The 11,650-nt window shown below is 40.4% G+C and overlaps 1 protein-coding gene across 2 annotated transcripts in view; it reads right to left on the reverse strand.

The window, feature by feature from the left end:
* Window positions 1–10,375, reverse strand: part of slc7a6 (solute carrier family 7 member 6) — a 33,641-nt gene extending 23,266 nt beyond the window's left edge. The window contains exon 1 of one of the 2 annotated variants that reach the window (XM_022667398.2): window positions 10,245–10,375. The gene's annotated coding sequence lies outside the window, so the exon portion shown is untranslated. Of the gene's footprint in view, window positions 1–8,413; window positions 8,593–10,244 lie in introns of those variants that run through there. The other variant, XM_049465397.1, reaches the window with a different exon arrangement.
* Between the last annotated feature and the right edge of the window lie 1,275 nt (window positions 10,376–11,650).

The following is an 11,650-nucleotide window of genomic DNA, read 5'->3' on the forward strand; positions in this document are numbered from 1 at the left end:
TTGCAACGAGAGGAGCGAGCGCGCTGGTTCTTGTTTACACAAACATCCCCAGCGCGTACCGGGCGGATCCCCGCCTCCACCTCGCTTTCTCGGACCACATGTGTGTTTGGCTGACTCCAACATACACACCACTCATCAGACGCTCCAGACCAGTTCAGAAGCAGGTGAAAACCTGGCCGGCAGGCTCCATCTCTGCCCTTCAGGACTGTTTTGAGTGCACTGCATGGGACATGTTTAGGGAGGCTGCTACTGAAGGCGATTCTGTTGATTTGGAGGAGTATGCAGCATCAGTCACTGGCTACATCAGCAAGTGTATTGATGATGTCACTGTCTCCAAGACCATCACTACACGCCCAAACCAGAAGCCTTGGATGACTGCTGAGGTATGTGCGCTGCTGAGGACCCGCGACTCCGTCTTCAGAGTGGGTGACAAGGTGGCCCTGAGGAAAGCGAGAGCCGACCTGTCAAGAGCCATCAGAGAGGCAAAGCGCGCACACGCCCAGAGAATCCACAGCCACTTCAAGGACACGGTGACGCGCGGCGTATGTGGCAGGGCATCCAGGCAATCGCCAACTACAGGACAATGCCACCGTCCTGTGAACGTGATGCCTCCCTCCCTGATGCCCTGAACAACTTTTATGCACGGTTTGAGGCACAAAACAACACGATGGCGAGAAAGACCATGCCCAAGCCGGACGAGCAGGTGTTGTGCCTGACTGCAGTGGATGTGAGGAACACTCTGCGCAGAGTCAACCCACGAAAAGCTGCAGGACCAGACAACGTCCCCGGCAGAGTGCTCAGGGAGTGCGCAGACCAGCTGACAGATGTTCTCACGGACATCTTCGACATCTCCCTGTGCAGCGCCACTGTCCCAACGTGCCTCAAGTCCACCACCATCGTTCCCGTGCCGAAGAAGTCCACATGACTACCGTCCCATTGCACTTACACCCATCATCATGAAGTGCTTCGAGAGGCTAGTCATGAGGAACATCAAGACACGACTGCCCTCTTCACTGGACCCCCTGCAGTTTGCGTATCGTCCCAATCGCTCCACGGACGATGCCATCACCACCACCCTTCATCTCTCCCTCACCCACCTGGAGAAGAAGGACACTTACGTCAGAATGCTGTTTATAGACTTCAGTTCAGCATTCAACACCATCATCCCACAGAACCTCATCAGGAAGCTAAGCTCGCTCGGCCTCAACACCCCCCTCTGCAACTGGATCCTGGACTTTCTGACAGGGAGACCCCAGTCAGTCCGGTTCGGGGGCAGCACCTCCAGCACCATCAGGGACCATTGAGAGCATCCTGAGCAGCTGCATCACTGCCTGGTTTGGGACCTGCACCGTCTCTGACCGCAAGACCCTCCAGCGTATTGTGAGGACAGCTGAGAGGATCATCGGCGTCTCTCTGCCCTCAATCACGGACATTTACACCACCCGCTGCATCCCCAAAGCAACCAGCATTGTGAATGACCCCACCCATCCCTCACACGAACTGTTCTCCCTCCTGCCTTCGGGAAGAAGGTACCGCAGCATCCAGTCCAGCACGACCAGATTCTGCAACAGCTTCTACCCCCAAGCCATCAGACTCCTCAACTGCAGAGACTGAACTGATGGTTTTTCTGTACATGCACACACACTCTTACCCCACTTACCCCAGAAAATGGAAAGCACTAAAAACCCTACTACCTCACTGGACTCTATTGCACACTGTGTAATAGAGGTAATTACTACCTCACTGGTCTTTTTTGCACACTGCATAATTTGCACACTGTCTTGTTATTTATTATTCTTTGTCTGTATTGTGTTGTATTGTCTGTCTGCACTTTTGTACTGTTGCACTATTGTTCTGTCTACACTGTGTTTATGTGCACCATGGTCCCTGGAGGAACGTTGTTTCGTTTCACTGTGTACTCTGTATATAGCTGAAATGACAATAAAAACCACTTTGACTTTTGACTTGACTTTATTAAAAAAGGTTCACTAAACGACAAAAAACATCTGACCAGGAATAAAGCCAATCCTAAACTGGATTAATATCTGATTAGATTTTGAAATGAGTTTTGTCATACATTCCTCCAAAAGTAGAGACTGTAAAATTAAAAATACAAGAAAAAAATATCAGGGTTGAAGCTCATTAGCATAATTACATAATCATACATTCTCACGAATCCTGGTTCACACGTGGGCTCTAATGTATCAGACGAGTGTGAAGTCAGCACTGAGAGGAACAGAGGTACACACTGTTATACGGGTGTCAAATGCCTTCTAATAGAAAACATGACCCATGTCACACTTTATTCAAAAACAGAACCAAAACAAACTCCTCCACAATGAGAAGAAACATCCAATCAGAATTAAGCTGTGAAACCAGACTGATGGAGAGATTACTACAGATAATTTAAAGAGAAATCACAAAAGGTTAGTTCACTTCTTTATCATCCGTTAGCGCTTTTCCACCAAAAGAACTTCTTGACGGTTCTTGAACCAGTTCCATTTAGGCTTATAAAAACTGTTGTGCTTCATAGCAAACCAGCCAGCACTTCCATTTTTCCATTTTTATAAAATTGATTTTCCTATTTTCTCCCAAATTTACACGGCCAATTACCCAACCCACTCATTAGGACCCCCCCTATCACTAGTGATACCCCAAGACATGTGAGGTCAGGTTCCTTTTTTTTTTAACCTTTTTGCTGAGTAGCATCACAGCGCTAACGCTCAGAGGAAAGCGCAGCGACTCGGTTCTGATACATCAGCTCACAGACGCAGCCTTGTGCTGATCCACATCACCCTAGGAGTGATGAGGGGAAAGAGTGCCATCTACTGTACTGTACCCACCCAGAGAGAGCAAGGTCAAATGTGCTCTCTCAGGGCTTTGGCAGCTGATAGCAAGCTGCAGGAAAAGGATTCAAACCGGCAATACAATTTGAACAACAACTTATATACATTTAATTTAACTTTGTTTTATTGTATTATTTATTATTTATTGTATTTTGTCTATTTATCTGTTTATTTGCTGCAACTTTCATTACAGCAGTTTTATTTATGGCTTGGGCCTTTTTCCTCTCCCCACTGCTTGTTGAGGACCAATGCTGGACTCTTCTTGAGGCCCAGCGTTCCTCTTTGTCCCAAAACTTCTTATAGGCTAGCGTTACTCTTGGTTCCCCTTTATTCTCAAACATCTTGAGGCCCAGTGTTTCTCTTTGGTCCCAATCATCTTGAGGCCCATTCCTCTTCATGCCAAGTGTTCTTCTTTGGGAACCTTTATAAATCCAGGGTTCCTTTATGGATGATTAAGCACAAGCTAATCCCTTGAGGCCCAGCGTTCCCCTTTATTCCCAATCTTCTCGAGGCCCAGCGTTCCTCTTCGGTCCCAAACATCTTCAGGCCCAGCATTCTATTTTTGGACCAATTTTCTTGAGGCCCAGCGTTCCTCATATTCCCAATCTTCATATGGCCCAGCGTTCCTCTTTGGGCCCAATCTTCTTGAGGCCCAGCGTTCCTCTTTGGGCCCAATCTTCATAAGGCCCAGCGTTCCTCTTTGGGCCCAATCTTCTTGAGCCCCAGCGTTCCTCTTTGGGCCCAATCTTCTTAAGGCCCAGCGTTCCTCTTTGGGCCCAATCTTCTTGAGGCCCAGTGTTTCTCTTTGGTCCCAATCATCTTGAGGCCCATTCCTCTTCATGCCAAGTGTTCTTCTTTGGGAACCTTTATAAATCCAGGGTTCCTTTATGGATGATTAAGCACAAGCTAATCCCTTGAGGCCCAGCGTTCCCCTTTATTCCCAATCTTCTCGAGGCCCAGCGTTCCTCTTCGGTCCCAAACATCTTCAGGCCCAGCGTTCTATTTTTGGACCAATTTTCTTGAGGCCCAGCGTTCCTCATATTCCCAATCTTCATAAGGCCCAGCGTTCCTCTTTGGGCCCAATCATCTTGAGGCCCATTCCTCTTCATGCCAAGTGTTCTTCTTTGGGAACCTTTATAAATCCAGGGTTCCTTTATGGATGATTAAGCACAAGCTAATCCCTTGAGGCCCAGCGTTCCCCTTTATTCCCAATCTTCTCGAGGCCCAGCGTTCCTCTTCGGTCCCAAACATCTTCAGGCCCAGCATTCTATTTTTGGACCAATTTTCTTGAGGCCCAGCGTTCCTCATATTCCCAATCTTCATATGGCCCAGCGTTCCTCTTTGGGCCCAATCTTCTTGAGGCCCAGCGTTCCTCTTTGGGCCCAATCTTCATAAGGCCCAGCGTTCCTCTTTGGGCCCAATCTTCTTGAGCCCCAGCGTTCCTCTTTGGGCCCAATCTTCTTAAGGCCCAGCGTTCCTCTTTGGGCCCAATCTTCTTGAGGCCCAGTGTTTCTCTTTGGTCCCAATCATCTTGAGGCCCATTCCTCTTCATGCCAAGTGTTCTTCTTTGGGAACCTTTATAAATCCAGGGTTCCTTTATGGATGATTAAGCACAAGCTAATCCCTTGAGGCCCAGCGTTCCCCTTTATTCCCAATCTTCTCGAGGCCCAGCGTTCCTCTTCGGTCCCAAACATCTTCAGGCCCAGCGTTCTATTTTTGGACCAATTTTCTTGAGGCCCAGCGTTCCTCATATTCCCAATCTTCATAAGGCCCAGCGTTCCTCTTTGGGCCCAATCTTATTGAGGCCCAGCGTTCCTCTTTGGGCCCAATCTTCATAAGGCCCAGCGTTCCTCTTTGGGCCCAATCTTCTTGAGCCCCAGCGTTCCTCTTTGGGCCCAATCTTCTTAAGGCCCAGCGTTCCTCTTTGGGCCCAATCTTCTTAAGGCCCAGCGTTCCTCTTTGGGCCCAATCTTCTTTATATTTGGGACCTGACCTTTTTCTTAATGCCCATTCCTCTTGAGGCCAAGTGTTCTTCTTCAGGAACTTTTATGAATCCAGGGTTCCTTAATAAATGTTTAAGCACAAGCTAAACCCTTGATCTGGCACCACCAGCCGCTAACAGTGGAGTGCTGATAACACATTCCTCAGATTAGATGACTTTGGGCCGCTTTTCACCGTTCCTAGAACAAGCACTCAGAACCTGCAGACACTTCATTAATGAAACCTGGACAAATAAGCTCCCAGTGTCTCCAACAGAACACTCAGCTCACAACAAACAACCTGATGAGCACCAGTTGGACTGAGATCAGTCCCTGGAGAATTCCCTGACCCTTCCCACAGTCGTCCTTCCCATCACTGAGCACACTTCCCAGAATGCCCCAGCCCAAACATCTGCGCCATGCTGTAGAAATCCTTGGTGCGAGAAGAGTGTGTGCTAACGTTTCCTGGGAAACGCCGCCGTCGCTGTGCTTTTGACCTTGTGCTCTATTGTGCACTCCACCGTGCGGAGCTGGCTGTTGATTCATGCCCTTGAGGCATAAGGTTGTTTTCGAGGTATTTAACCAGTGCCTGACTCGCCTACTACTGCCTTTGTTTTTTTGTTGGGTTGAGCACTTTTCTGTTCTTTATTTCCAATTTTCTTTTGATAAAGTGACACAAAACAGGAACAGTAGAGACATTAGTCATCCGTGGTTCAAACCCGGTTTGGTTGTGACATTTGTGGCTTTGATTGGCTAAAAGCAGAAGCATGTGTAGCACAGTTATGTTTTTACATTAGGATAAGCTTTATAACCATGATGTTGCTCCACTGACTGTAATATAGATAATATCACTATTGGTGTTAATCCAGACAGCACTGTGTCACTCTGGTGATGCATTTAAATTAGTAAAGCGATATTAAAGTCACATTAATGTAAAATCCTGAAAAACTACCATACTTTGTTAAAGCCCCTTGAAAGACATTTTGATATATTGATTTTATATTGTATGTTGTCTTCTCTCTTCTGCAAACTATGTGGGTGTGGCCAAAATATAATAGATGTTTTAACAAATGGTTGTTTACAATATCATGAAAACATATATAGCCTTGCAACATATAAGCTTTTTAGCTTATTTAGCTTATATTGTGCTGAGCAACAGATTGCTGCTTAAAGTTGCTCAGAGCTATGCTAGCCCCGCCCACTTTACATAAGAAGAAGCGCGATAGTTGTAAAAATACAGCAGAAATATATTACACTTTGGGAAGAAATTCATAAGAAAGTCTGTGTATATTTACACAGGGAGACCAGAGGAGACAATTTAACCCAATATTAGAAAGAAAAGTCAAATTTAGCTTACTAAGGGCTAAATTAACGATGAGAGTAATGCCAATACCACAGCAGCAATGCTAAGTGAGGCTGGTGACTAGCAAAAATGCTAATATCACTATAGCAATGATAGCAACAATGCTAATAAGGTAGCAATGCTGGGCAAAACTGAAAGCCAATGAGATTGTTATGCTAACATTGCAATAGCAGTGCTAACTGTGTGGTAGCAATGCTAGTGACAATGCTAATAAGGTTAATAAGGTAGCAATACAGGGCAAAACTGGCAGCCAGTGAGACAATTAAGCTAACTTGGCAATAGCAATACTAACTGTGCACTGTTGATGCTAGCAACAATGCTAATAGGGCTAATAAGGTAGCAATGCTGGGCACAACTAGTGACCAGCGAGATAGTGATGCTAACGCTCTGATAGGATTGCTAACTGTCTAGTATCAATGCTAGTGACAATGCTAATAAGGAAGATGTTGGGCCAAACTTGCAGCCAGCATAATTGTTATGCTAACGCTGTGATAGCAATGCTAACTGTGCAGTAGTAATGCTAGTGACAATGCTAACAAAGCTAAAGGGCAAAACAGGAGGCCAGCGAGATAGTAATGCTAACTGTGCTGTAGCAATGCTGGTGAAAGTGCTAATAAGGTTTCTAGCCATACTGGGCAAATTAGGTGGCCAGTGATGCTTACGCTGCAATAGCAATGCTAAGTAATGTTAGCACTCTAGTAATGTTAGCAACAATGCTAATAAGGCAGCAATGCTGAGGAAAACCGGCAGCCTGCGAGATAGTGATGCTAACTGCGCAGTAGCAATGCTAGCAACAATGCTAATAATGCTGCAATTCTGGACAATACCAGCGGCCAGAGAGAGAGTAGTGTTAACATTGCGATATCAATGCTAACTGCACCGTTGCAATGTTATTCACAATACTAGTAAGGTAGCAATGCTAGGCAAAACTTGCAGCCAGCAAGAGAATGATGCTAACGATGCGATAGCAATGCTAACCGTGCAGTAGCCATACTGGGCAAATTAGGTGAGGCCAGTGATGCTAACGCTATGATAGCAATGCTAATGGTGCTCTAGTAATGCTAGGAACAATGCTAATAAGGTAGCAATGAAGGGCAACAATGGCAGCCATTGTGATAGTGATGCTAACGCTGTAATAGCAATGCTAACAGGGCAGTAGCGATGCTAGCAACATTGCTAATAGAGCTAATAAGGTAGCAATGCTGCACAACTGGCACAGCTAAAGTAAAGAGTACACCCTAACAGCAGGGCTATTTAAGGTGGAATGGCTTATTTTCAACTTAATTATTAGCAATTTTAGCAATTATTCAGACTTTAATTAAGAAATGGTTGTTGAATATGTCCTACATAAATAAAAAACAAGTAGAACCTACTAATACGAAGCTGACATGTCTGCTCTTTAACATTAAACAGCTCTTTGTGCGAAGTAAACATAATAGGCTATAATCAGATCAGTAAAAAAAATCACTGAGGTTATGTCCATATAGTTACTGTACAATTTAAGTCGATAATATATAATTATCATCTGACATAATAAAGAAGTAAATATACCTAAACCCAAAACTACAACTAAATATAAAGTAATGTTACCAATCCCCCCAAAAAATGGACATACCTTAAACACACACCTTCAGTGTTTTTTTCTCCATTATTTTAAAATGTTCTGTATTGTAGATTAATATTAAACTAATCCAAACTACGAAGAAAAACATATGGAATTATTTACTCAGTCAGATTTCATGAGGTAGAGTCACCTGGAATTCAGGATTTCAGTTAACAGCTGTGCTGAACTCATCAAGAGTTAATTACTTGAATTTCTTGTCTCTTATTAAAGTGTTTGAGAGCATCAGTTAAAGTAAAGTAGTGAAGAGGTAGAGTTACAGGTATACAGTGAATAGTGAATATTTGAGTAATGTTCGAATCCAGATTATGAGAAACAACAACTACTCAACTAATTAAAGAATAAAAATTACTTTAAGAAGTTATGATGATGAAACTGGCAGGAAAGGAAGAGTTTCCAGCCTCAGAAACCACAAGTTAACAGCTCCCCAGATAAGAGCTCCTAAATACTTAACAGAGTATTTTGTTGTTTTTTAAGTTTTTAAGTTACTTTTACGTTACTACGTGATTTCAAATGTGTTCCTTCATAATCTGCAGGGAAAAAACATTCGTTTATCACGTCTTTTTTTTTTTTTTACACAATCTGGCAACCTAAGTGTACTTACTCAAGTATCTGGCAACCCTCTTTGTTGTGGAAGCGGCAATACACAACAAACACAATTAACTACATTATCATATTAGCTAAAGATGTCAGACACATTTACTTAAAGATTAAACTGAATAAAACAGCATTTCTAAATTTGCGGAGTTCTGGATCTGAGGGAATAAAAAACCCTCAGCAGAAGCAGAGTAACGCTGCTCTGGTGTTGTGTCGAATTGTGCTACCTATCCATATGTGCTGCTTAGCGCTACCACGCATGCGCTGGTCCACATTCATTGTTTTATGTTTATTTAATTTTTTAAGTTGTTTTTCATCCAGTTTCTAGTACCTAGGGTATTGTCTCTCATTATTTGCTTGAGTTTAACACAAAAATATAAATGTAAATGTATTTATTATATCTATCACCACCTTAATTACCTGATATAGTTTTATATTCTATCAAAATGTTCTTTAATTGTGATATTTAATATTTATTTTATATATTTATTCACCATGTCTTTTATAAATACATATAATTTGATATTTCTCCACTATGGACAGTGATATGGAACATATGGAGTAAGAAATTTATTTTCACTAAATTCTTGATATAAAAATGTAATTTTAACAAAACTGCTCCAAACCTTTATATTCTTATGCTTAAACTCAATCAGTCACAAACAACTAATGAAGAAAAAGTTATATACAGTATTACTTACATATAAGCTATAACATATACAGTACAGTTAGTTATATTTACATAAAATCCCATCATACTTTGTATGCATGTTATATGTATAGACTATTTTTTTTACACTTCAAATTTGTATTTATATTCATAAATGCATTTTTACATATATATTTTATTTCGTATGGGTATTACGCAGCATATGCATCTTGTCATATGAGATAATAATAAAATAATTTAATCTAATCTGTAGTTCTGTTGAGAGTGCTTCCTGTTATTATGCATTCATTTAATGGAATGGAATTAATTTGATTTATTGAATTACTTACTGAGATTCTTAAAATCTCAGTAGATAAATAACTTTTTTTTCTTCTCATATTTCACACTTTACACCTGATATATAAAGGAGTTTATTTTATGATTACACTGTGTTTAATATAATAAAAGCTGCATGTGAGTTGGAAGAGGGCTGCTCACTATTCTTCATAAATAAATACATAAATAAATAAGATAAAACATTTTGAACTTAAATGCAAAGCAAATATAGTTTGTGCTTCAATTTAAATTGTGCTGTTTGTTTGCATAAAAATAAAAGAGCAAAAAAGTAAAAGCTGTTGTGTCAGAATTTAAATACATAATTGAGAATTGCTCACATATTTGTAGAATACCAACATATTCATATATATATATATACCTACTGTAGTAGCATGCATTGACAAGGTAGCACAAATCAATAATTATAATTAATTAGTTAATTAATTAAACACAGAAATAATAAGTTAGTTAGTGAATTATGACTTTTATTATTTATTCTATGTATGTGTTAAACAGGCTGCGCAGTATAACAGCTGATCTGAATGCAGTGTTTCTGCTGTATCTGAGACTCTCTGTATTATTTAAAGCTGTAATTTCCCACATCCTGTTTATCAGCGAGCAGCACAGCAGCAGCGAGCAGCAGCGTTCCACTAAACCGGAGCATTCACCTTTTAATCCGGATCCAAAAGCGGACTGTCCTCAAACAAACCGGCACAAACGCCTTTACCTTACTATCACACAGAACCGGATCAGCTCCAGCCAAATAAACCCAGTTACACTAAAAAAACTCCAAAGAAAAAACAGTCTCCTCTTCTCAAACCGATCCGGATCATAATCCGAATTATATTCTTACCTCTCCTTCTTCCTGCTCTGTCCTCCAGAACCAGAACCAGAAACCAGAGCCGAGCAGGTCCACCTACAGCCCCGGCAGCATCTCTCACACTGAGCCCTGCAGCCCTCCACCCGGCACTGCTGCCACTCAGTCACGTGACGCCGGCACTATTGTTCTCACGTGGGTGTCTCTTTAACAGACCCATCCACCAATCACAATCCAGTCCGGCGGACTACGTCAAAATGTAGTTTATATGATCTTTATTCTGGGACAAAATAAAATACTATTGAAGAAAAAAACAAATATAAAACATTATTTTCAGATTCTATCTCACTACTTTGAGATACTAAGTCATTATTTTGAGATGGTACCTCATTAGTTTGATATACAAAGTCATTATTTTGAGATGTTATCTAATTTCTTCGAGATACTAAATAATTATTTTTTAGATATTAAATCATTAGTTTGAGATACTAAGTAAATATTCTGAAATGCTACCTAATTATTTTGATATACTAAGTCATTTTTTAAGATGTTATCCCACTACTTTAGGATACTAAGTAATTATGTTTTTAGATACTAAATCATTAATTTGATATACTAAGTAATTATTTTGAGATAAGTAGTTATTTTGAGAAGCTATCACACTATTTTGACATACTAAGTAAATATTTTGAGATGGTACTTCATTATTTTAATAAACTGGGTCATTATTTTGAGATAAGTCATTATTTTGAGATGCTATCTCACTACTTTGAGATACTAAATTATTCTTTTTTAGATACTAAATCATTAGTTTGAGATACTTAGTAAATATTTTGAGATGTTCTCTCATCTAAAAAATATATATTGCTGTTTACATAATAATAAATAATAATAAATCCCACTGATCTTCTGTGAAGAGACAGGAAAACTGCTGCACGTCACACTTTTCAGATTTTTGTTTAATAAAAAAAACCTTTCTTTTGGTTCCACTTCACAATTGTGTGCTACTTTGTGTTGGTTTATCACTAACAATCAAACTAAAATACAGTTAAATTTGTGGTTGTAAGGAGACAAAATGTGAACAAGTTCAAGGGGTAGGAATACTTTTGCAAAGTATTACTTTTTTATAAATATGATAGTGTGTTTTTATATTCTATATGACAAGGTATTGATTTAATTGCTTACAGAATCTTATATCTTAAATCTAATATGCAAATTCTTTGTTTATTTCTGATTTTTCTGATTCGTATTTTTCCTTATAAATCCTTATATTAATAAACAAATAAATAAATAACGAAAACATTTTGAAATTAAATGTAAATAATTGTTTGTGCATCACTTTAAAATTGGGCTGTTTGTTAACAAATACATAAAACTGCAAAAAACTTGTGTCAGAACTTAAAATCGTAATTAAGAGTTGCTCACATATTTGTAGAATATCA

Source organism: Astyanax mexicanus, chromosome 16 (genome assembly GCF_023375975.1).
Source record: "Astyanax mexicanus isolate ESR-SI-001 chromosome 16, AstMex3_surface, whole genome shotgun sequence".
Lineage (NCBI taxonomy): Eukaryota > Metazoa > Chordata > Actinopteri > Characiformes > Acestrorhamphidae > Astyanax > Astyanax mexicanus.